This window comes from Zonotrichia albicollis, chromosome 12 (genome assembly GCF_047830755.1).
Source record: "Zonotrichia albicollis isolate bZonAlb1 chromosome 12, bZonAlb1.hap1, whole genome shotgun sequence".
NCBI classification, from domain to species: Eukaryota; Metazoa; Chordata; class Aves; order Passeriformes; family Passerellidae; genus Zonotrichia; species Zonotrichia albicollis.
In genome coordinates, this window is record NC_133830.1 from 3,947,809 (window position 1) to 3,970,000 (window position 22,192).

The 22,192-nt window shown below is 43.3% G+C and overlaps 1 protein-coding gene across 15 annotated transcripts in view; it reads left to right on the forward strand.

Moving 5' to 3' along the window:
* Window positions 1-22,192, forward strand: part of FOXP1 (forkhead box P1) — a 376,283-nt gene that overhangs the window by 168,305 nt on the left and 185,786 nt on the right. The window contains exon 1 of one of the 15 annotated variants that reach the window (XM_074550360.1): window positions 11,416-11,439. The exons of 13 other annotated variants lie outside the window; for them this stretch is intronic. The gene's annotated coding sequence lies outside the window, so the exon portion shown is untranslated. Of the gene's footprint in view, window positions 1-11,415; window positions 11,440-12,810; window positions 13,009-22,192 lie in introns of those variants that run through there. One more of the 15 variants, XM_074550358.1, reaches the window with a different exon arrangement.

Sequence of the window (22,192 nt, forward strand, 5' to 3'; positions counted from 1 at the left end):
GGTTAAACACAGTGACAAACCAAGGAGTGCTCCAGTGCTGTAAACACCCAAAGCAATGCCATTTTTGTTCAGAGCTATGGTTTAAACCAGGCTTGAGACTCAGTGGCATTTTATGGTGATCGGGGATTTTTTTTTTTTCCAAAGGTCTCGCTTTTCTTAACAATATGGGGCTTTTAGGAATAACTAGTGAGTGGTATTGATCAAGAAAAATAGTGTAGGGAGAGAAAAAAGAATTGAAATACCTTTAAAACAATTCTTGTTTGTTTATGCTGTTTGACCATCGAAGTACAAAAAGACTGTCTTAGTAGAAAAATACCAGATTATCAAGTGCTTTAAAGCAGAAAATGTCATTTGAGTCTCAAAACTGCACCAACTTTGTATAATTACCCTTTTAATTATCCCCAGTGGCCCATGAAATTTGTAAAATAGAGCATTGAGAGTTTGATTTACTTACATGTTGCACTTTAGTGTTATGCTCTTAATGAATATTGTTTAGTACTAATGTCAAGCAGGGATTGCTGAGTGCTATAGAGAGGTGCATGCTGCAGAGCTGGGTATTCAGCAGGGAATTGTGGAAGCTCCACCTTAAATGAAGAGTATCTATGTATCTAAAGCAATATGCTATAATTTTTATTGCCTGAATGGAAATGATATTGATTTTATCCTTTGCATGCAAAGTAGTTTACTATATTTTCTTTATTTAACCATGCCAGAGAATGAACCATTTTTAGGGCCATTATTTGCTTTTGTGTCAGCATCTTCCTTGTTATGGAGAATAGTTACATCCTTCCTCTAAAGGACCAGAACTTGGAAGCAAGCTCTTTAATTTGTCCTTAGGACCTAACTGGTTTAGCCTCTGGTAATGGAAATAACAGTAATCAATATTTGATGTGGGGTTTCTGTGGGGTATCCAAATATCATTTATTGCCAAGAAATTGCTGGCATAAGCTTGTGGGAAATGTAATCCACAGTGTGGTCTGAAAACCCAGCTAAATTAAACAGGCATCTTCAAAGGTGAATGGAAACATCAGTGAGCAGTAAGAGCAAAAAGAAAGAAAGCAGAGTCTGAAGGGTTAGATAATAAGATGTAATAGCTGGTGACCTCTAAATTATTGGTACAAATCTGAGCGAGGCGGAGACTCAGCAGAAAGTATTTGCATTTGAAAATGGTCATGAAATGCTTTCAAGTGATGGTCTGATCCTCAGGATCTATCTGCTGACAAGTTGGGGCGATTGGATACTGTGGGTGAATGGCTCTTGGGAGGATGAGCTGCCTTCCTCTTGCCTCCCTTTCTTCTTTCCCCTTCTGAATTCAGCAAGTTTTAGGAGCACTCTCAAGTGCTGGTTTGGGAGGCTGGACCATTGGTACAGCTACCTTGGCATCTCTAAGAAAGTACATGACCAGATACCTCCAGAGAAAGGGCAAAGTCTGAGGTTTTACTTTTTCTTCACGAATTTCATTCATGTTTTCCTGCATTTACTTCTGCGACAATGTTGGTACTCATCTTTCTATGAGCTGGTTTCATTATTCTGCTGAACTCACAAGATTGCAGCATGGCATCACATTTCACTGATCAGTTTTCACTGAGTAAAAACTCAGCTCTTTAATTTGTTTTTCCAATTTGTGAATATTCCTGTACATTTGTCATTTATGTTGTTGATACATAAATACTGTAGTTTGAGGAAAGAAACAACAGAAGACCAAGGATTTTGCAACTTTCTCATAGTTCAGAGAAAATTTGAGCTTAAATCCAGGCTTTAACTGAGAAAGAAAAGTCTGTTTACATGCCAAGGACCAATATTTTAGAATATAATGTTTTCTTAAAGTAAAAGAGTGAAGTGTTTGGTGCACAGCTGAAATTTGAGAAGGCAAATTCATGTTAATTGTTTATGGATGCAAATTCCAGGGAACTGATTTTTGGAATTCTGAAATTTGAATTTATTTATATTTGAAAATATCTTGTTTCAAAGAAGCCAAAGGGAGCAACCTATGAAGAGGCTAATTAAGCATTTCTGTACGATGCTGAGCACAATGGGGCTCCTTTTTTGTTTGTCCTGAGGCCCCACAATAATAAACAAAACAACTGCTAATAATTGGAAGCCTTGGTTGGAAGCCATGCTGACTGCAGGACACAGGCAGTGTCAGTTTTCAGTGAGTGCATCAAGGCTGACCTTGAACTCGTGTGTGCTGATAAGAGCAGTGCAATAACCCAGTCATAGCCAGAGCTGGTCATATGCTCAGCACTGCTGCTTGGCTTTGCTCTTTCTTTTTCCCTTGTCTCGTGCCCTTCTTTGGCCAAAGGTTGGATGCTCCAGGTTCTCCTGATGCAGAGAGTCACCTCAGCAGCAGCAGTACCACAGATCACTGAGGTGCTCCTTGTGCCAGGAAAGCCGTGTCCAGCTTGGCAAGGGAGCATGAGAAGATAAATTTGCGTAACAGAAGTGGTTCTTTTGGCTCTGTTTGATTCTGTGGGCTGTGTTTGCTGTCTCCTCTACCACTGTGCATGGGTGCATCACTCCCTTCTGCTCGTACAGCTTTTTAAGTGTGTGTGGTATCACATCACACTCTGGCCTTAATATTCCAGGAGATGGTAGAAGACAGTGTATTTGTCTGTTTTTTTGCTATTGAAAGGGTTGGAAGTTTGCCTGCAAGCCAAATTGCATGGCAGGAGATTACAAAACGTTTAGTTTCCAAATCTGATTTTCTCCCTTGTGAATTTTTCTTGCTTGCTGAAAGGCAAGATTCATCTTGACCAGGCCAGACTGAGGTGGAGCTCATAACCACGCTGGAAAGTGTCCTGTGGCTTGGAAGAGCAGCTGGTTGGAAGGAGAACAGTTTTTCAGGAGCAGTCAGGGCGCTTTCAGTTCTCACCCCATCTCTCTTCATACTCACGAGCGTTGGTGGGATGTGGTGACAGCATGGACTTGTCGCTGGCTGTTTAATGAAGGTAATAATTAGTCATGATGCTGCCCCACCACAACGGACGGTTGCAAGTTGCCGTTGCAAATCTTGCATCCAAGAGATCACCTCTGTATTTAATTTTGTGTCAAGGCGTCAAAATTCAGGCAAGAGCTTATGGCACTTTCAGAGCCACTGAGCTGCTCTTGTAATGGTTCTAAAATACAAATTAAAAATCCAAGGAAAAGTAGACTAAGACTAAACCCCAGTAACTCAGTGTTGTGCTTCTGAAGTAGTCTGGGATCGCAGATATAGGCTGAAATGTAAACTCTCACCTTAGAAGTAATGAAGAATAAGGGAAACTTCTGAAAGGGCGTTGTACTGCAGTCTAAACTTGGAAGCATGAAGTGGAAGGTTAAGAAGAACACAACTCTCTTAATCTCATGGTTAGACTCACATTTGGCCACGCAGCTGAGGAGGGGCAAGGGAGCCAAGCCAAAACCATCACAGAGAGCCCAGATCACTGTAGGCATTCTTGTTTTCAAAGTTGGTAGGAAATGGTTTTCTTAGAAAAAAATGGAATTGGTGTTCTTTTTTTCTTACTTTAGGAGCCAGTTTTCTGATCTCCAGTTCATATTATGAACTTGTACTGGCCTCAGATTTTGGGTCTCCATTTCGCTATTTTTCATGTAGTTTGTACATTTGTTGGCACATTATATGTTTTTGCAATCCTGCACGCCTCTTGCTTTTAAGTAAAGAAGGGAATGAGGAAGAAAACTGTTACGTTGAAATACTCTTTAGATCCCTTTGCATATGCTTTTGCATATTCTTGACCAATCTTCCTTTGTTTTAGGTGTCTGTTGCACTTTTCTCACACTTTGTACAGCCATTAGCAATAACGGTAACAGGAGTGTACCAAAGAGAGCGTACTCCAGAGTGTATCACCTAATTTGCCCTCTGAAGTGGAAGGAAGTTGTCCAATTGGCCATGTGCTGTGATTTACCATCATTAGAACTAGTTTTTGCCTCCTTGTGGGGGTGTTAATCTGTTCTGGGGAGCCTACAATGAATCACACTGGACTCTGTATGCCACAGATAGGTAGGTGTCGCCTTTAAAAGTGCCAGTAACATTCTGAGGCACCTTTTCCAGCCAAGAGCAAGAGGTGCACGAGATAAAAGAACCATTTGCCCCTGCAAGAATTGTGCATTCACATGATTAGTGAGGCGTGGTATTAAATTATTTGAGCTTTGTGCATAAATATATACTGAGAGAAGCTCTGTAGCTGGGGACTTCGGCTGTAGTTTTCTTCTTCATGGGCCAAATGCTCTGCTGCAGGTAGGGCTAAGAGTATTTTGGTGGAGCAGCTGAAGAGCTGGTCCTCCTTGTGTGCGTGTTGCTCTGTCCCACACCCAGAGAAATGCCTCCTCATGTTTTATGGGTGGACTTTGCAGCTTGATTGGAAATAGAAACACAGTAAACAGCAACTGCGTCTCAGAAATATCCCCAGCAACACAAACTGTCACTATTTCAGCTTCTCTCCAAGGCTGCTTCTTAGGGGGCTGATCTGCAGCTATATAAAAGCACGGTAACATAAGCTGCAGCACCAGCCCTGGAAAATCTTGTAGTACAGCTAACAAATATCTGCAAAACCTTGTTTGTATGTATGTGCGCTTACGTTTAAGATGCAAACTTGTATCTGAGTGTGTTCGGCTCCCCGCAGTATATAGCTGCAAAGCTATTTTGAACATCTTGGAAAAGATGGGTTTGTAGTCTGATTTTCTTTTTTTACTGTGTTTTTCTCCCCCTGATGATGTTTATTAACATCCTCCCTGATGTCCAGCTACAAGGGATGGGCGCATAAAAGTTTACATGAAAATACATTTCTCTGTAAGTGCTCTCTCCCTGTGATTCTTTTACAGCTTTAACCAAAACCAGTTTCATCCTGTTTCATCCTTTACCCCTCAGAGCTGATAGAGAGGAGGGATATTTCACTTTCATCTACAATTCACCTTGTCCTTTCCATTTCTCACTTTGGTTTGCTTGTTGATTTGAAGTAGCGGGTGTGACCAGCCATCAAAGAGCCCTGTTGGGAGCCCAGAGCCGGGGAGAGCGCCCTGGTCACCCCAGGGATAGCAGGAGGCACAGCCCTTTTCATTCCAGCTTTTTCCATTTGAGCACACCAAAAGTCTCCTTGCTGACCACTAGTGACTCGAAGCACTGGAACAGGAGCTTGCAGTCAAGGCCAATGATTATCTCTTCTGCTTCACTCCCTGAGCTGGGACCTGTGGCCAGGGTCTCTGGACATGGTTCAGTGCATTCGGGGATGTGCTGGACATGAAGGATTTGCCTGTTTGAGAAAAGAGCTGCCAGTGCCTCGGGCAGCTGGCACCTCTTTGGGCCACTTGTGTTCTGCTCAGAGAAGAGCACAACGAGGGCAGAGGGGAATATGGAGGGAATCTTAGACTGAGCCAAGGAAGATGGAAGGGCTGAGCTCCAGGGCTGACTCTGTCCCCCTGGGGCCAAGAGGCGAGCATGTGGGACAGAAGTGCACCTCCACCTTCTTACTCCTACCCCTTTTCCTTAAGGAATTTATGATTCTCTGTGAGTCTGGAGACACACCTGCCAGCCAGCCGCCTACAAGGCGTTTGTTGGGGACACAACTTTAGTCAGGAGTTTATGTTCTTGTGAAAGTGCAAGCTAATGAGGTGCTGTAATAATTATTTCAAAGTAGTTTTGGAGGAAAACTGTGCTAATTGGCTTAGTTTTACTGCACAGCCATCTCCTGACCTTCCTTAATTTTTCTCCTTTAGCTCTGTCCCCTGCTAGAGCTGGAGTATGTAGGGCAGACCTGCACATCCTTAGCTGAGGCAGTGAAAACTTACGGACACTGAGATTCAAGGAACAATAGGTGGATTTGGGGCAAAGTCCTTGTTCTTTGTAGCAGATTCTGCTGGCTGGGTTGAATTTGGTTTGGTTTGGTTTGGTTTGACAGGGAATATCTTGATCACCATTTCTAAGGACATCTGTCCTGCCTCTAAAAATAAATACCAAACACAGCAATAAAAACAGGCCTTACCCAGTGTTATTTGTCTGGTACCTTTCCTTGGTGGAGTTTTCCCTTCTGCAATACAAACAGTATCTTTGGATGTCTTAGATTCAGTATGAGATGTTTTCAAAAATCAGTTTGATATCATGTCCTCTAGTAGCCCAACTCTATTAAAAACCAGTTTGAATGTAGCTATGTGTAAATAAAGCTGAAAGAGTCTTTCCTACCTCTTTTACTTAATCCTAGTAATGTCTGTAGGCTGGAGCACCAGCAGGTTTTTGGGTAGTTTGAGAAGAAAAATGTGGGAGTTGTGCTAAGCCACCTGAGAAGGAATTGCAGCCAGTAAAGCCAACAGCCACATTTAACCTCTGGTACGTCACTGTAACACACATTCTAAGAGTGATAACGATTATTTCTGGTACCCTAAGCAGGGAATGTGTACTGTCAGCTGTTGTGGAAACAAATCAAAGACAGTCCTTTTCCTAACCAAAAGGAAATATTTTTTTCTGCATAATTTCTACTTAAAAGGAAAATTATTTTGAAGAACTGTCATTTTTCTTCTATCATTACATTTTATTTCCCTTCACCCACCTTTCCCAGAATTTTCTGTGTCCAGTAAAATAGCGGCAGCTGCAAAGCTAAGAGTAAGGCCAGGAATAGGTTCCAAGTGCATATTTACAGCTGCCCTTCTCAAAGCATCCTGTTTTCTTCTACACTGAGTCTGTTCTCCATGAATCAGACCTTTTGGAGATACAGGGACCTCTCTTAAGTGTCTGGGTTTGAGGAGGTTTTTGTGTTTGTGAGGATGGATGTGTGTCTGTACACAAATGGCCATGAAAGGTCTCACTTTTGTGATTCTTATTATCATTGTTTTGTCTTTTCTGATTATTTTGTACTACTCCTCTCCAGTGATTTCTTTCTAAAAAGCTTCTTTTGTGAGCCATTAATGTCAATGGGCTCAGCCACTGCTATCGTGTGGTGCAGAGGAGTGGGAACAGGGTATGACTTTGCAGAAACATAGGGTTACCTCCAACCATAGAAATCAGGCTGTAAAAATGATGAATATCTCTCTTCTGTCATCCATAGATCTGACAGTTTTGTATAACTTATGAATTAAACATCTGGGAGGTGTAGATGTATTTTTTTCATTTAACAGTCACCAAAACCGAGGCCGATAAGCCGCTGAATAATTTTCAGTCATCCAGTAACGTTACAGCAAGTTTTGGGAGCAGATCCCTGGATTGTCTTTCTTTACAGAAATAGCAGAATTGTCATTAGAGTTAGTGAGATCAAGGTGGCACCTGGTGCTGTGTCTTAACCATGAGACTTTAACCTTCAGCTCCATGCAGAACAGACAGGACCTTTACTGCAGAGGCCTCATCCTACAGACCCCGACAAAGTAAACAGTGTGACACCTAATTTATCTACCCCAGAAACATGAAGGGCTCAGTCAACCTGATGGGATCTGTGGTTCCAGGGAGTCTAGGTATTTAAAACGTGATGCTCAGCCTGCTAAGCCATCCCCTGCAGCTTTCCTTAGTGCATAAGATATGAAAAAATCTCCTGTCCTGCAAAACAGATATTAAATTGGATACTCTTTCACCCTGCCACGATAAGAAACGCGGCAGAGAGAGGCAGGAAAATGGAATGCTGCTTAGAAAGAAAATATATTTGAATCTAACATAAAAATTGGTGAGATAGGAGGATTTTCAGAGCTAGTAGCAATCCCCTCCCCAATGAGTTGCTGAAAATTCAACTCTCCCTGTAGTTTTTGCTCTGGATTGTGAATAAAAATGGTTGTGATTGATGAAGCGTTTGGTGTCTCACTGTAAGTTGGTCAAGAGGGACTTCTAAATCACCCAAATGAAATATTGCATTATCATGAACGGTAACATGTAACTGTTAAGTATGCCGTTGCTTATCATAAGCTCAGGCTCCTCTGGAGCTCTACCCGGCGAGAAATCTTTGTGAGCATTGGAGCAGAGAGTCTCCACACAGCCTGGCAGTGTACAGGCCCTTCCCTTCCCTTCCCTTCCCTTCCCTTCCCTTCCCTTCCCTTCCCTTCCCTTCCCTTCCCTTCCCTTCCCTTCCCTTCCCTTCCCTTCCCTTCCCTTCCCTTCCCTTCCCAACAGGGCAGTTGATTTTTGGGGTTTGAAAGGAAAAAAAGGCAACATGTCTTTGGGAAGCCTTGGCAATGAATTACTCCCTCCTGCATGGGGCTCATTACATAGTTGTGTTGCCTTTTTTTTTTTTTTTTCATAAAGCTTTTTTTACCAGCGCTGGGCATGGGATGATAGATGAGAAAAACAAAGTTGATGTTTCATGGGTAACCAGCAAAATAGCATTAAGGAAAAAAATAATTTCTACTTTTTTACTCACACAAAGAAGTGGCTTATGTTTTTTCTATTAAAAAGAAAAGCACTTCCAGAGCAGAGACCCACACTTCCCATTGAAAATCATACCGTGAATACACTTCCCTGTATTCACAGTATGATTAAAAGCCAATCCAGTTGGGCTGAAGTTTTCTATGTCCAGAACTTTCCACGAAGGCCTTGGCAGCTCTTTCTCAGAAAAGGATTAGTGAAATAGATGTTGCTTGGCTGAGTGAGAACACAAAACACCAGTTAGCCAAGCAGCCTTAGGATTTTCCATGTTTAAGGCTAAAATGTGGAGATGGGGAGGGAGGTCACACTCAAGTCCAGGATTTCGCTTTGGATATACTTGCACATCCTGATCTCAGATTGGCCAAGCTACAGGTCTCCAAAGGTGCTCCAAACTGAACTAGACTCTGTAGATCCCTGTAATGGCCAAAAAATGTCAGCAACCCTTGGTATGAGATAAGTGACGTGCTTAGGCAGTCATGGTTCATTTCTCTGGCTTTCTTGTCCCTGTCTGCTCATTTTCCTGCTTCCGAGCTGGCCGTGTCTCCTCTCTATTCAAATCAGGTGGCTTCCTGTAGCCCTGCCTGTCCCTCTGCTGGGGGGCACAGAGGAAGAGGACGAGGCAGTAGGTGGGGAATGGTGCCATCCACCTGCCTCCCACAAAGTCTTGTACCTGCCTGTTCTCATGTCTGTGCCCCAGCACGTGGGAGCTTGGTGACTTCTCACAGAAGTGGTGATTGGGGTTGCTCGCTGTGGTAGATCAGTGATGTTCCTTGTTTTCAGGAATACCCCCAGGAGTTTTGGATTCTTTCTTTTTTTGCCAGAATTTGGACTGTGGCAGAATGCTCAGCAAGGGCAGACTTCAGTACAAAATGGCTAAAGTTTGACAAATTCACTGAAAACAAGGTAATTGGATGGGACGTGGGATGTTGGGTGATGTTAGTGGCGACACCTGTGCAAGTATCATACCATAAAAAATACTTATAGTGCAATCAATGTAAAGTTAGAGGAAAGCATTCAGTGTGTGTTAGTCTTGGATCCTGTTGGGGTAAAGTAATACTGCAAAGGGGTTGGAGGAAGAGGAGGCAGATGAAGCTGGGCCTGCACTGGTCCCTCCATCAATAGTAACCTTAACTCATGAACCTAAATTGAAACAATTGCTAAACTTTTATCTGAATAGGAAAGCTTCACGTCTTCTTAACAGAACAGATTCTGTGGCTACTAATTTATTACTGCAATTTAAGAAACAGACGTCTGTCTGACATGTGCCATGTAGTTCAGTAGGTCACCAGTGACATCATCCTTAAAATCATTATCTTTGCAAACCGTGCATTTTGCATAAAAGCTTTTATTTATAGTCAGTCATTAAAATTGGACCTGATATTTACTTTTCTTCTGATTAGGTTAAAGAGTGAATATGACCAAAAAGTACCCTCCTGTTAGCTCCAAGCAGTTTGCAAAGTGTGCTATTCACATCAGCCTTTCTAAAGGAATTATGTTGAACCATTATGGGCTTAGATGGTGTGTGTTGGTTAATGCATTTGGTCTTTTCACTGCTAAGACTGAATTCATGTCACAAGGGGTATATTTTATTTGGTTTTGTCCTTACAGGTTCTTGTCCTCACTGCAGAGCAGCTGGAGCCTGCGGTTTGCCGTGAAGTGTTAGACTTGTAGAGAAATGCTGTTTTAAAGGATGAGAAGACTGCTGGGGGGCTTGGTGGGTCTCTTCCTTTGCTCTGAGGTTACAGTAGCAGGAGGTCCAAGGCAGTCCAGGTTCCTGTCTATGTGTGAGTGCTTTGTAGGGCCAAACTCTGAATCATGCCATTGCCAGCCCCTGATGTGATGGGTGTTTGACCCAAGGCAGGGGAATGGACTCCTTGAGGTCAAATGAGACATTGGTCATTGGACAAATGAGGTCCCCAAAGGACGCCCTGAGTTGCACTGTAGGATGTCACCACCCAACAGCCTGTGATCTACTGGCCGTGGCTTACAGGGCAACACAGCCCTAAAGGGCCAGACACAAAACCCCCTTAAAGGATCACGTTCTTGGGGTGTCCATGAACTCCTCTCCCACATTTCCTCATCCTCCTTCTGTCTTGCCTTATCCTTGATATGAAAGGTCATGTTGAATCTTATACTCTGTGAGTGCTTAAAAATAGTGAACATGAGTGCTGGTAACTTTTCCATCCCAGTTTTCCCCATGGAAGCTCCAAGGTGGCATGGGGTTGCCCCCAGCCCAGCAGGATGGGCGGTGCAGGATCAGAACCTGCTCCAAGGGAGCCCAGGGGCTTCTTGCTGGGCTGGAGAATGCATGAGGCGAGAGAAGAACCTTTCAAAATTAAGAGGCAGTTAATAACTGTAATGAAAATTATTTTTGACCAAAAATTATGTATTACCAGTTGGCTGAACTGCACAGCATACTTTCATAATATTAGATAGGGCTGGGTTGTTTTTTTTCCCCCAGATCTTACTGCTAAGATCACTGGCCCATTTCAATTTTTATTGAAACAAATAAACCCAATAAAAACACTTATGCTGAGAGCTGAAGCTCCACAAGAGAAAAAAATAAAAATTACTCTGTATTGAATTTATTGATTTATTTATTTACTCCAACTGGAAAATTGAGTATTGTGTTAATGTATTTTATAAGAATCACGGTGCTCGATGAAATGGCTAATTTATTTTAGCGTATACATAAATAGCTAGCAATTTTCAGTGAGACAGGCTAATGAAAATGATGCCATGAAATTGTCTATACTATGAGGAGTGATGGAGTCAAGTTATTATTGGTTGAGTGCTGCAACGTAGTGAACTGGCCATCATGTCTTTGAACTTTTGAACTGCTACTTGGTCGTGTGATTTATTGATTTTGGTATCAGCGCGTTAACTTTTTATTTTTGTTGGGGGGATTGCACACGCAGCACAGATGAGTAACGCACTGCATAGTTTCATAGATGTTTAGGTTAAACAAGATGGTTGAAAAATTTAAAGCGTGCTAACGGAGCAGGGTTACGCCATGTGGAAAGGCAGAGAGATGCTTGTAGGTACCATTAGATGTCAACACTGATGTTCTGATTGCTGCAGATTAGCCGAATACAAGCGAACTTGGCAGGGTAAGTGTGCATCCTATTTGTCAGAGAAATGTTGCCTTTGTTCTAAATTAAGTGCGTGATCTCATAGCAACTTTGTTTGCCTATCTACCTTCAACCTCTCCTCGTACTGTGTGTTATCACGGCGGTGCCTGGTACGGGCAGAGCATCTGCGCTCTCCTGTCAGCCCTGCCCAGAGGCGCGCTCCACGCTGCTGGCTGTTGCTCGATGGAGGATGCTGGCTGGTGATGTGAACAGCTCAACGGCTCCTGTTGGACTGTTGTACCACAGAGCTGCCCCATCCGCAGTCACCCAGACGTGTAAACTTGTTTCATCTTCTAGCTGTGATCCCCTCCAAGGCTGGCTGCAGTGCTGAGCCTCGGCAGGCAGCGCTCGCCAGTGGCTGCCTCATCCCTTAGTGCGAGGAGATGCTACACTTGTTGTTCTTGGTGATTTGCTTAGGATGTGGAATTCAGGCATTGAAATAATAGTGTTTTCTTGCTGCAGAACTTTTCTCTCAACTGCTGGTAGGGGACCCTTTGCATGGCGGCTGTTCTGAGCTCTGTTTCTGATTAAACTGACTAACTTGACACCTGCATTTTACAATTTGCTTAAAGTGCTTTATCCTGTAAAAACAGCAATTTCAAAGCTTTAAAGCCAGCAGACTTGCAAGGCTTTGCACAACTTAGCTCATCCCACCAGTTCGCTGTGATTGTGCAAAACATGACTGGACTTTTCTACTCTGCTTGACCCCTGCTTTCAAAATTGCGATTTTAGTGTCTGTCCTTCCCGTCCCCGCTAACCCCCTTTTCCTGCTGTGGGTCTCGGCAATGCATGCAAGCGTTATTGTATTTCTTTCCTCAGTTATGAAACTGACATGTCTTTATTTGGATATTAAAAGTGCTCCCCCCCTTTCCCTACTGTGACCCAAAGCATTTCCAGCAGCCTCACGGTGAGCAATTGGGAAGGTGGTACCACTTGCCTCTCCCCTTCACCCCCCTTTGCCTCTCCATTCTTTTTATTTTTTTTTTAATATATATTTTTTTAATTTTTAAGAGATGGGCTGTTTAAGCCAGAAAACAAAACTGGTGAGAAAAGGCTAAAAACAGGACTGACACCAGCACCATTAGAGGGGGGGAAGAAAAAAAAAAAAATTCCATTTCATTGCAACTCTGTTATTGTTTACTTTGCCATACACATCCTAATATGGTTACCTCCCTGTCAAAGCGGCCGAGCCGGGCTGAGGGGCCCCCTCGGGGAGACGCTTCCAACTGCTGCTCAGACAATAAGAAACAAACGGCGCAACTCCACAAAAGGGCTGCCCGGAAAATAAGTGTCAAATAAATCCTGCCGAACTCTTCCTTTCCCGGCACCCGGCCCCCGCCGCGTGTAACCTGCGCGGTGCCCGGCGGGGCTGGGGGGCGGCTCCCGCGGATCCCCCCGCGGCCGGGGCCGGACGGGGCGCGGCGGGCGCGCTCCGCGGCCGCGCAGCGCTGCCAGGTGGTGCCGCCGGCCGAGCCCCCCGGGCCGCCCCGAGCCGCGGCCGCGGCTCCCGCCGCGGAGCCGCTTCTTATCTGCAGCGCCAGAACAAAGGTAGGTTGTTCAACTCCGCGCTCCGGGGGAGGGACAAGTTATTTTTGGAGGGTTGTCTTCCCAGTGCATGACTGGTTGACCTAAAAGGAGAAGGGAGAGGGGAAAAAAAAAAACAGGCGGAAAAAAAAAAAAAAAAAAAAAAAGAAGCCCGGCACCGCCACCCCACCGGCACAGCGCGGGGCGGGCAGGGGAGCAGCGCGGCGCGGCGTAGTTTTATTTTTATGCAACTTAAAGAAGCCGGATTCCCCCCCACCTCCCTTCCCTCCCCCTGTAAAATGCCCAGCTATTTCTAGAAAATTTGCGTTGCTGAAATACTTTAATCTGTGTGCTCTATTTTATTCTTTTAAATATTGTTTTTTTCTCCCTTTTTTTTTTTTTTTTTTTGCGTTTGTGATTTTATGAGCACATATTCCTCTTAGCGGCTATGAATTTCTATGAATTCTAAATAAGCTTTTCTAGGGATGAAACGTGCGGGGTATTTTTACACGAGGATTTCAACTTTTCGGTTGACATAATCTGAAGGTACCACAGCCTTTTCTGCGACTGTTCAAGTGCTTCCCTGCCCTGCAAGGAGTTATCACATTGCTTAAACCAGCCCTTTATGCCATCATTTTTCTTTTTTTTTATTCTTTTTTAAGCCTGTATGTCGCTCAGCTTCATTGGATGCTTTTCTTCTCCTCCAAACTGAAATGCTCTCAGGTTTTGCTGTGTTTCTCGGTTTGTTTTGAACACGTAGGAAAATATTAATACAGAGCAGTGAAAAAGAAACAGTGATGCGTCTTCCGTTCAGGGGAGTCGGCAAACCTGTCCACTTCTATGCCGGGAAGTACAGAGAGCAAATCCATAATTCAGTGCAGGAGCAGATGAATCCACGGCGATGCATAGGATGGGTATTATGTAACTTAATAAGAAATGTGGTTTTGATCGTAGGAGCGGACGCTGCGCTTGTAGGTATAAATATCAAATCTAGGTAAGTCTGTGGAAGAGCACTTTTCTTCCAGCCTGCATTAAGCAGCGTTGTCTTCAATCCCTAATTCTTATGGGATTTTGGGGGGGAAGCAGCTTCTTCCTAGATTGAGTATCATTCAAAAAATCTTTTAAATACCTGTTGTGTACTTGGTTGCTTAATTGGCTCTCCTTCTTCCTGTCTCTACTGCCTGCTTTCCCCAGTTATTATGGGAGCTCTAGATTTATTTTTTTTTTAGGAAGTCTCAGTTCCAGAGCAAACCTGGATAGCAAAGCTGTTATTTTTTTTTCCTTTCCTCCCCCGCTAAAATATTATTTCTTACATATTACTGGAGAATTCTTTTCTCTTCCTTTTTATTTATTTTTCTCTTAAGCTGTGCAGCCTGACCTGTGCTAATCAGAAACTCTTTTTAAAATATGATACTAGGTCAGATTTGTACCCACAAACTTTTATCCTATAAAACTGGGATTGATTTTTCTTTAAAAAAAAGACATTGCAACTCACTAATGGTAAACACAAATAAATGTGTTTTGTAAAACGAAAGGGTGTCTTTCTAAACACATTTCTAGTTTTTGCTTTTTGGGCCTTGTAGGGGATGATAGGAATTAGTAGCCTTTAATTAGACGTGGAGATATTCACATTTTACAGGGATTTATGTTAGAACATGGAATGGCGGGTGGCTTGTTTCCTCATTATGAATACTCCCTGCACATAATGAGGTTCATCATTAGTTGATGGAGTGAATTTGCCCTAGCTCTACCTTGAAAGGCACATAATTTACATACTACTTCAGAGCTTAGGCTTTAATGGATTCCTCGATGAATAAAATGAAAAGCTACTTTCTTTAAATTTTTGAACAGTGTTTTGATAATACGGATTTAATAAGACATTCAATTTCCTTGTTAAGTATATTTGAAAGTGCATTCCCAATTTTAGCACAAAATATACTTCCCTGTGTTGCTTCCTGTAATATTAGGTAATACATAAGCAAATATATACCACTGTAAACATTTTTGGGGATGTAGAGGGATTATTTTATGCCGTGTGTGAGGTGACACCGGGCTCCTTTGGCCTGGTCTCCAAGCATAGTAGAGCTCACCTGCACTGTTAAAATATCACAGAGCAGACTGCTCCCCTGTTAAAGCTCGTTCTGCCTGAGGAGTGTTTTAACTGTGTGTTTGCTGTGTACATTTGCAGTGATGGATCTTTGGAAATGTGTTGCTGGCTGCCAGGCTGACAGTGACAAACCCTCCGGTCCCACCTCCCTATTTATTTTAATGAGACGAGAACAGCAAAAAACTTCTCTGGTGCAGTTCCACCTCTGGAACTGCTGCGTAGATGTGATTAGATTAGAGTAAATTGAATTGTAGGCTGCCTGATGTGTTATCATGTCATCAGCTTACTCCAGCCCTGGTCTACAGGGTAGAGTTAGCGAGACGTCCTCATCGTCTTCTTCCTCCTCCTCCCTGGTGTGTCGGTGGGGGCTCTGCATGTCCTGTGCATGGGGCAGGCTGGGCATGGCCTGCCCCTCTCCCCACTGACACCTGCTATGTGGTGGTGGAGTTGAGAGGCGAAAAATACGAAGCGAAGGCTTGTTTTGATAGAATGTTTTATTACCTGAAAACGATGAGCATATATTAACATTAATAGAATAGTCTGTGTCATTCTTTTTTAGGCAATTTACCTCCGCCACAGACCTGTCTGCTTCAAAATCTTTCTCTGTTCTAAAACATATATTTGTTTAGGGAGTTTTCATTGAAGTGTACATGACAATTACAGCTGTTCATTAACAAAATTGGGTATTTGTTTTAAACTTTAACCAATCACTTTGATATGCTAATTATGGTGTAATTTAATTTGAGCCCTGTAATGATGATGCCGTTATTATGGACATAAATGATGCAGTTAAGCTGAGAGTAATCTCATTTGCATACTGTACATGCCAGTAAATTAAGCCCTTTCTTCGACTGCTTCAGCTTTAATTTTCCACTTCTTTTCACACAGCGCCTTTTCAGCCAGTCTCTTATAAGCCCACTTTGTAATAGTGCTGATGACTGTTTGATGTGGAGAGTTGCTGCACCACAATAATGCAAGACACAAGATGTAACATTTAAAGGATTCATTATCTTACTGAGTGTTGCTTTAAGAAGCTGGGATTAACAAGGGTGGAAGTGTCCTCTCCGTGGAGCCATGCGGGTCCTCCCAGAAACAAATGCAATCTTTATTTTTTTTCCCTTTTCTCTTGGTGTACCCTAACAGTGAAAGGGTTTCAGTAAGGCCCCATGGTATTTCTCAGGAATGAACTAAGACACTATCAGAGCTCTATAGTACAACATTTGACCTTCTCTGTAGGGTATTCTGTGATGCTCCACTGTTGCAGAAAAGTTATTGGATACAATTTGCAATATAATAGAGATGTGAGATACCGGATTATTTCTCATATTGGGTATGTGGGCTCCAGATCTACCTGTGTGACGTACAGCAGTGCAGAATTGAAATCTACATTAGTTTTTTCTTTCTGTTTATTTGTCAGTTTCTCCTTTCATGGCCCTTAGATCAGTTGACCTTAATATCAGGTTAATTGCAGATTCAAATTTAAAAAAAAATGTTGCACCTGCTGATATTAGTGAAAACTTGGTTTTGGAAGAATAAAAATCACCAGCACCAAACAAAAATAAAGTGCGTAAGTGCTGACTTCAATAGTTAATCTTTTCCAATTTACCATGTTGTCATTGAGCTGAAGTATTCTCATAACATTGTGGTGTACAAAGAAATCATGTGAAATAAACAGGGCTCTTTTTATAGCTTCTTACTATTATGGTTAGATATTTTCATAGTTTAATACCTCTGGAAGTAAAGCCCGTCTCAAGTTTTTTGCAGCAGTTGGCCTCTCAGAAAGCCATTGTTGTGTGGGTAACCAAGTTAACTGAAGATCATTATTAAAACCTCGCAATCCTTTCCTTACACAGGGTCTCATGACCAAAAATAGCTCGTGCAGTTGCCCACAAACATGCAAGTTAATAACTTCCTGGGTGAACAGTGTAAAAGCTGCTGATTTCCAAGGCATGCATGTCACCCTGGCCTCCACCCTTTCAGGGTACACAGCAAACAGATGGGAGGGTCCATGCTCACTGCCTGGCCAGCACTTAATGAGATTTCAGTTTTTATGGCTGTCACCTACTCTTGGTTTCAGTTCTGCGTTTCTCACATGCCATCCTGTTTTCCAGCAGCCCTTCCATGGCAGCCAGGCCATGCATGAGCGCAGGCTGGGGGTGTGCTATGGTGAAGTGCTGCCTGATGGCGATCTGACTTGCCTGTTGAACCCCCTGTTTCTGGTTCAAAACCCCAAGAATCATTCCCAACAAGCCCACTGCTCCAGCCACCAATTGCCCTGACAATGCAGCTTTTCAGTTCTCCTTGTACACATCCACACATGGCTGGTGTGAAGAAAACCACTGAAGATGTGTGTGAACATGGAGCATGGTGGAGCACCTTGGCTTTCACAAAGCCTTTACTTTTCACCCATAACACCAAAGCTAAGAAGGTGACATCTGCCAGCTACATCTGCAGGGTGGACTACATCAGTGTGCAGTGTCACATCTTGGGGTCTGCTTCTGAAGCAAAATGTGTCCTGAACAGGAAAGGCCTCCTCCAGTGCCTTTTCTGAGGCTGTTGTTGTAGACATGGGTTCATACACGAGCACAGCCGGGAGACAATACCCAGCAGCTGTTCTCTTTGTGCTCACAGCCCAGAGCTACTCAGGTTGCTGACAAAACTGGGTACAAGCTGACTCCACCCAGGGCGCAGGTAGAGAAAGGGTTCCTCACAGCACAGGGTAATGCAGACTCTCCCCAGAAACTCCATAATGTCAGAAATTCTCCAGAATAATGCTGGAAAAATTTGGTCCCTAAAGCTCATGGAAGAGAGTTAGTGATTTTGTCTATTTTAGTGGTACCCCTATGGCTCAACCCTTTGTTTTCCCTCTGAAGTTAATGTATGTGTTGCTTTAGGATGTCATTGGCTGCAAAGGATGTGTCATGTCTTCAGGTTCTGCAGGAATCAGTATGCTGAGCATCTCTCTCTCGTGTCACGGAGGGATTTCTGTCCCAGGCAGACAATGCCAGTAGGATGGACTGAGAGTTGGGCTAAGAGACTCTCTTCTGGTGCTTGTTAGTGTTTTATGGATGCAGCAGTGCTGCAGTGTGCTGTGGAAAACTTCAGCGTTAATCTTCTTGGGAGATAAAAATATTTCTTCCAAAATAATTTCAATACCTTTCCCTTAAAGAAATCATGTGTAAGAGCTGTCTTCTTCACAAAGGAGGTTTCAGGCATAGTTTTTCCTACGCTCTTCGTCCTAATGAAACACATATCCTTCCTCCCCTCACAGGACCTTTTGAGTTTATTCTGGATAAAGAAATTCATTTATGAAGATTTTACCTTTATCATCCTCCCTCTTTAATCTGATCCTGGATTGCAATTTTCAGTAAGTTTCTCCTGCCACACTTTCCAACATATGAACCTTTTCAACCCAATCAGGTGGGAAATTAAAAGCTATACCAGTTCTGATGATGTACTGTGCAGCCCTGTTTGAGCATTTCTGTGTAATTCAGGATTGCTGGGTTTAAAGAAGTTTTTCACCCTGGGTAATGGTAGCTCTCAGCAGAAAGTTATTTCGAGGAGTTTTGAGCTTTGTGGGAGATGGATTTCTCTTTTTCCAGCTTTGTTTACAAACTGCTTTGTTCTTACCCTTTTCCAGCAAAACAAGCGTTTCTTTATAGAAATATTTGTGGTTGAGAGCAAAGCCACTGAACCTGTCTCTAAAACTATAACTACAACAGATTAAAGAGTAATTTATCATATGTTAATTTCCTTACCCCATCAAAGTCATGGGCGTCAAGACATAAAAACAGAAATAGACCTCTGATCTCTATCTCTGTAGTGTTTTTCAGCATCGACTCTTATATTAGTATCTGGAGAAAAAGCTCTAGGAATTTGTGATTGTGTTTACCAGTAGCTAAGGAGAACCGTTGTCTATCACTGAAATTACCCCAAGTGCCAGAGCTGCTGCCTTTTCCATGTTTGACTGAACCAAGTTGACTTCCAAGTTTCGAAGTGTGAAGATTTCCTGTTCCCACACTTGTCAGTTTGTTCTTATTTGTAAACACATCTTATCATGGCTGTAGATGGTTGCATAGGTATCTGTGATGAGAAGCTTGGGAAGCACCTACAGATGCTTTGCTTTTCCAGCATATGAGGGAGCCTCCTAGAGCTGTTCCCAACAGCAGGCAGCTGGCTCACCTGGAGAGCATCCTGAAAAGAGGGATGTTTTGGAAGTCCAGGTGAATCTACCTGTTGCTGCTGGTCCTGAGTGTACACAAAAGTCTAGTAGTGAAAGTCAGGTAGCTGTTGGGGTTTCTTTAATCTGTGAGCCTTTAGTTCTGGCTGTATGCACACTCCTCCAGCAGCATTTTTTTCCTGTGGCTGGAGGATGTGAATGTCTCTCTAAGCTGGCTGAATGGACAGAGCAATGTGATGGAAACACATAGAACAAACATGCTTCAAGCAGGACAGTGAAGGTTCTCAAGCAGAGCTGTTAGAGATAAGGCACACAGTTCAACCCCTTCCTTTGCTCCTGTTATCCCTGTACCAACTGGGAGCTATAGGGAACAGCAGTGTAGGTAGGAACACCCTGGTGTGTCACCAGCTCTTCCCTGTGACATGTGCCTGCTTCTGGCTGTCTTGAATTAGACTTCACATTGGCTTTTCCTCCAAATGAAACACTTAATCTAAGGATAGTCTTTGAAAAGACCGTGTTCTTTTTTCCAGATAACTGCTAATTCTTGAGCTGGGCTATTTAGGTAGTTTCCCATCACTATCACTTTGAGGAAGATGAATGAAAAAATTCTGCTTTCAGGTGCGTGGCCTAAATCAAAAGCAGCTCTGTTTGAGTTCTCTGAAGTCTGTTAGGGTTTTACCACAATTAAGAGCCATATATAGCCCCAGGCAATGGTCCTCTGTTTTACAGGGGGAGAGAACAGTGTATTCTGGCCTTGTGCTTCCCTGCTGCAGGGTAACAGTGTGCAAGGGGCAGCCATGAGCAAGGAGAGATCCAGCAGCTTGGTGACATGGCCAGAGCTGTTGGAGATGGGGCAGCCACTCTGGTCCTGTGTGAGAGAGCCTGACCTGGCGGCAGTCTGCCAGCTGGGGAGACTCACCTGTCTCTGCAAACTTTGGGACGGACAACAGAGCTGTGCATGAAGAGTTTCCTGGGCTTCACATTGGGGTAAGGCGTGCAGTGTGTGATCAGCAAAGCTTTGAGACCCGCAGTGCAGCCTTTCCAGCTGTGGGATATTTCATGTGTTTGTTGGTATCTCCTTTGGCAAAGGAGATTGAATCAGGGTGGGTGTGCTACAGGCTTGATGAGGGAAGGCAGTACTAAGGAATGAGCAGCTCCCAGTGAATGGGGAGCTTTATATTGTTTTTACAGTGAAACAAATATAAAAAGGAAGAATGAAATTATAATAACCTAAATTGGTGCCAAATGTATGGGATTCCATGTGTGTGCAGTAAAGGGAAACCCAGCTCCTGTAGTTTTCCCTTGGAAAATAATTTGTTCTGTATTTAGAACCTATGTGCAGGATGACCATATAAATGTGGTTAAATGGCATAGGATTCTGATCAAAGGGGCAATTACAAGTAATAAAATAGAAAATATAATTATTGCTACCATTTCAGATCTTATAGCCAGGGAGAATCCTAGCTCCTAGATGGAGAAAAAACCATAAAATGAAGAGAAGAAAAGAAGAGAACCTCTAAATTTCAGTTTGTTGGGCTCTATAAGAAGAGGGCTGAAAAGTAAAGATAGATTTCCTAGAATCTCAGAATTCCCAAATAATTATCAGGGGAGAGTTGTGAGCAACTTAACTGTTGGCTGAGCTGAATTAGAGCAGAAACTGAATTACCGACTTCCACACAGGAAAATGTACCGAAGTTGGAGCTGTGGCTGGGTTATTTTCACCAAATGTCCAGCACATATGCTACGCTTGCTTTTATTGTTCACCGTTATGGTGTCATGTCTCGCTAGATTGTGCTTTGCTACACACCTCCACCCCCTAACAAACTGGCCCTATATGTGCATGTAGGCAGAATATAGGGAATTAAGCTGTGTGACAGTGAACTTCTGGGGGTTTTTATATGCTTGACAAATGTTTCTTAAACATGGTATAAATACATTGTACAGTAGAATTCAAGTGTTTGAGGGGCACGTTTTACTCCTAAAAGAAATGTGTGTATTTTGGCTTTGTATTTCTCTGTCTATTTTCCTGTCCTCTAAAAGAAATATTTAGTATTTTAAGGGCACCTATGTTTAGATAATACAGGTTTGGACAGTATTTCTCCTCTGTATGTTGTAGAGTTCCTACCGACACGCCTGGACAAACCTCACCACCTAAAACCCTCAGGCCAGGTTTTGGCATTTGGTGTCCTCAGAGGGGAGGGATTGTAGCTGCTAATCCTGTAATAGTCAGATTCTTCAAGGCAGCATCTTATGTCCTCCCACGGGTTAGATTCTCTGTTTTACCTGACAGGCTGAATATTTCTCTTCAAAGGGAATGTAAACTCTTCTGCAGGCTGGGCTCACCCTCGCTTCCCCTCGCCAGGTCTTGCCCGGGCACTTCTTCTGTTCCTCGGCCTTTTTGCCATAGCTATTTTCTTCCTTCCTGGTTCCTTGGAGAAAATACAGTGTTTGTAAGGGCCTGTCCCTCCTGAGCCCATTCCCAGGGGTCTGCCTGCCTCGCTAAAGAGGCCTCTCCAGAGGAAAGGCAAGGGCAGCTGGACTGATCCCATCACTCTTCAAGACCGTGAGGTCACGCATTTGGTCCCCTTGCAGAAATGCCAAAGCCTATTTAGAGTCAGACATGTAAATACTCTGCTCAAAAATAATAATTAAAAAAAACAATCTTGTGGCTGAGTTCTTCAGAGAAATGGGAACGTCAGCTGGCATTGGCTCTCACCTGTTTTGATAAGGCACAGCGTTTTCAGCGGGTGTTTGTAAGCTCCAGATACTTGGGATGAAAATAGCTTCCTCATCCTGTTCCCTTGCCGCGGGTGGGCGAGTGGCTCAGAGGCACAGCAAGGGACATGGGTGCCTTATCCCAGCTCCTTGTCTTTTCCAGTCGTGCTAGCTAGGTTGTTTGGAGCCCATAAATGCTTCACTGC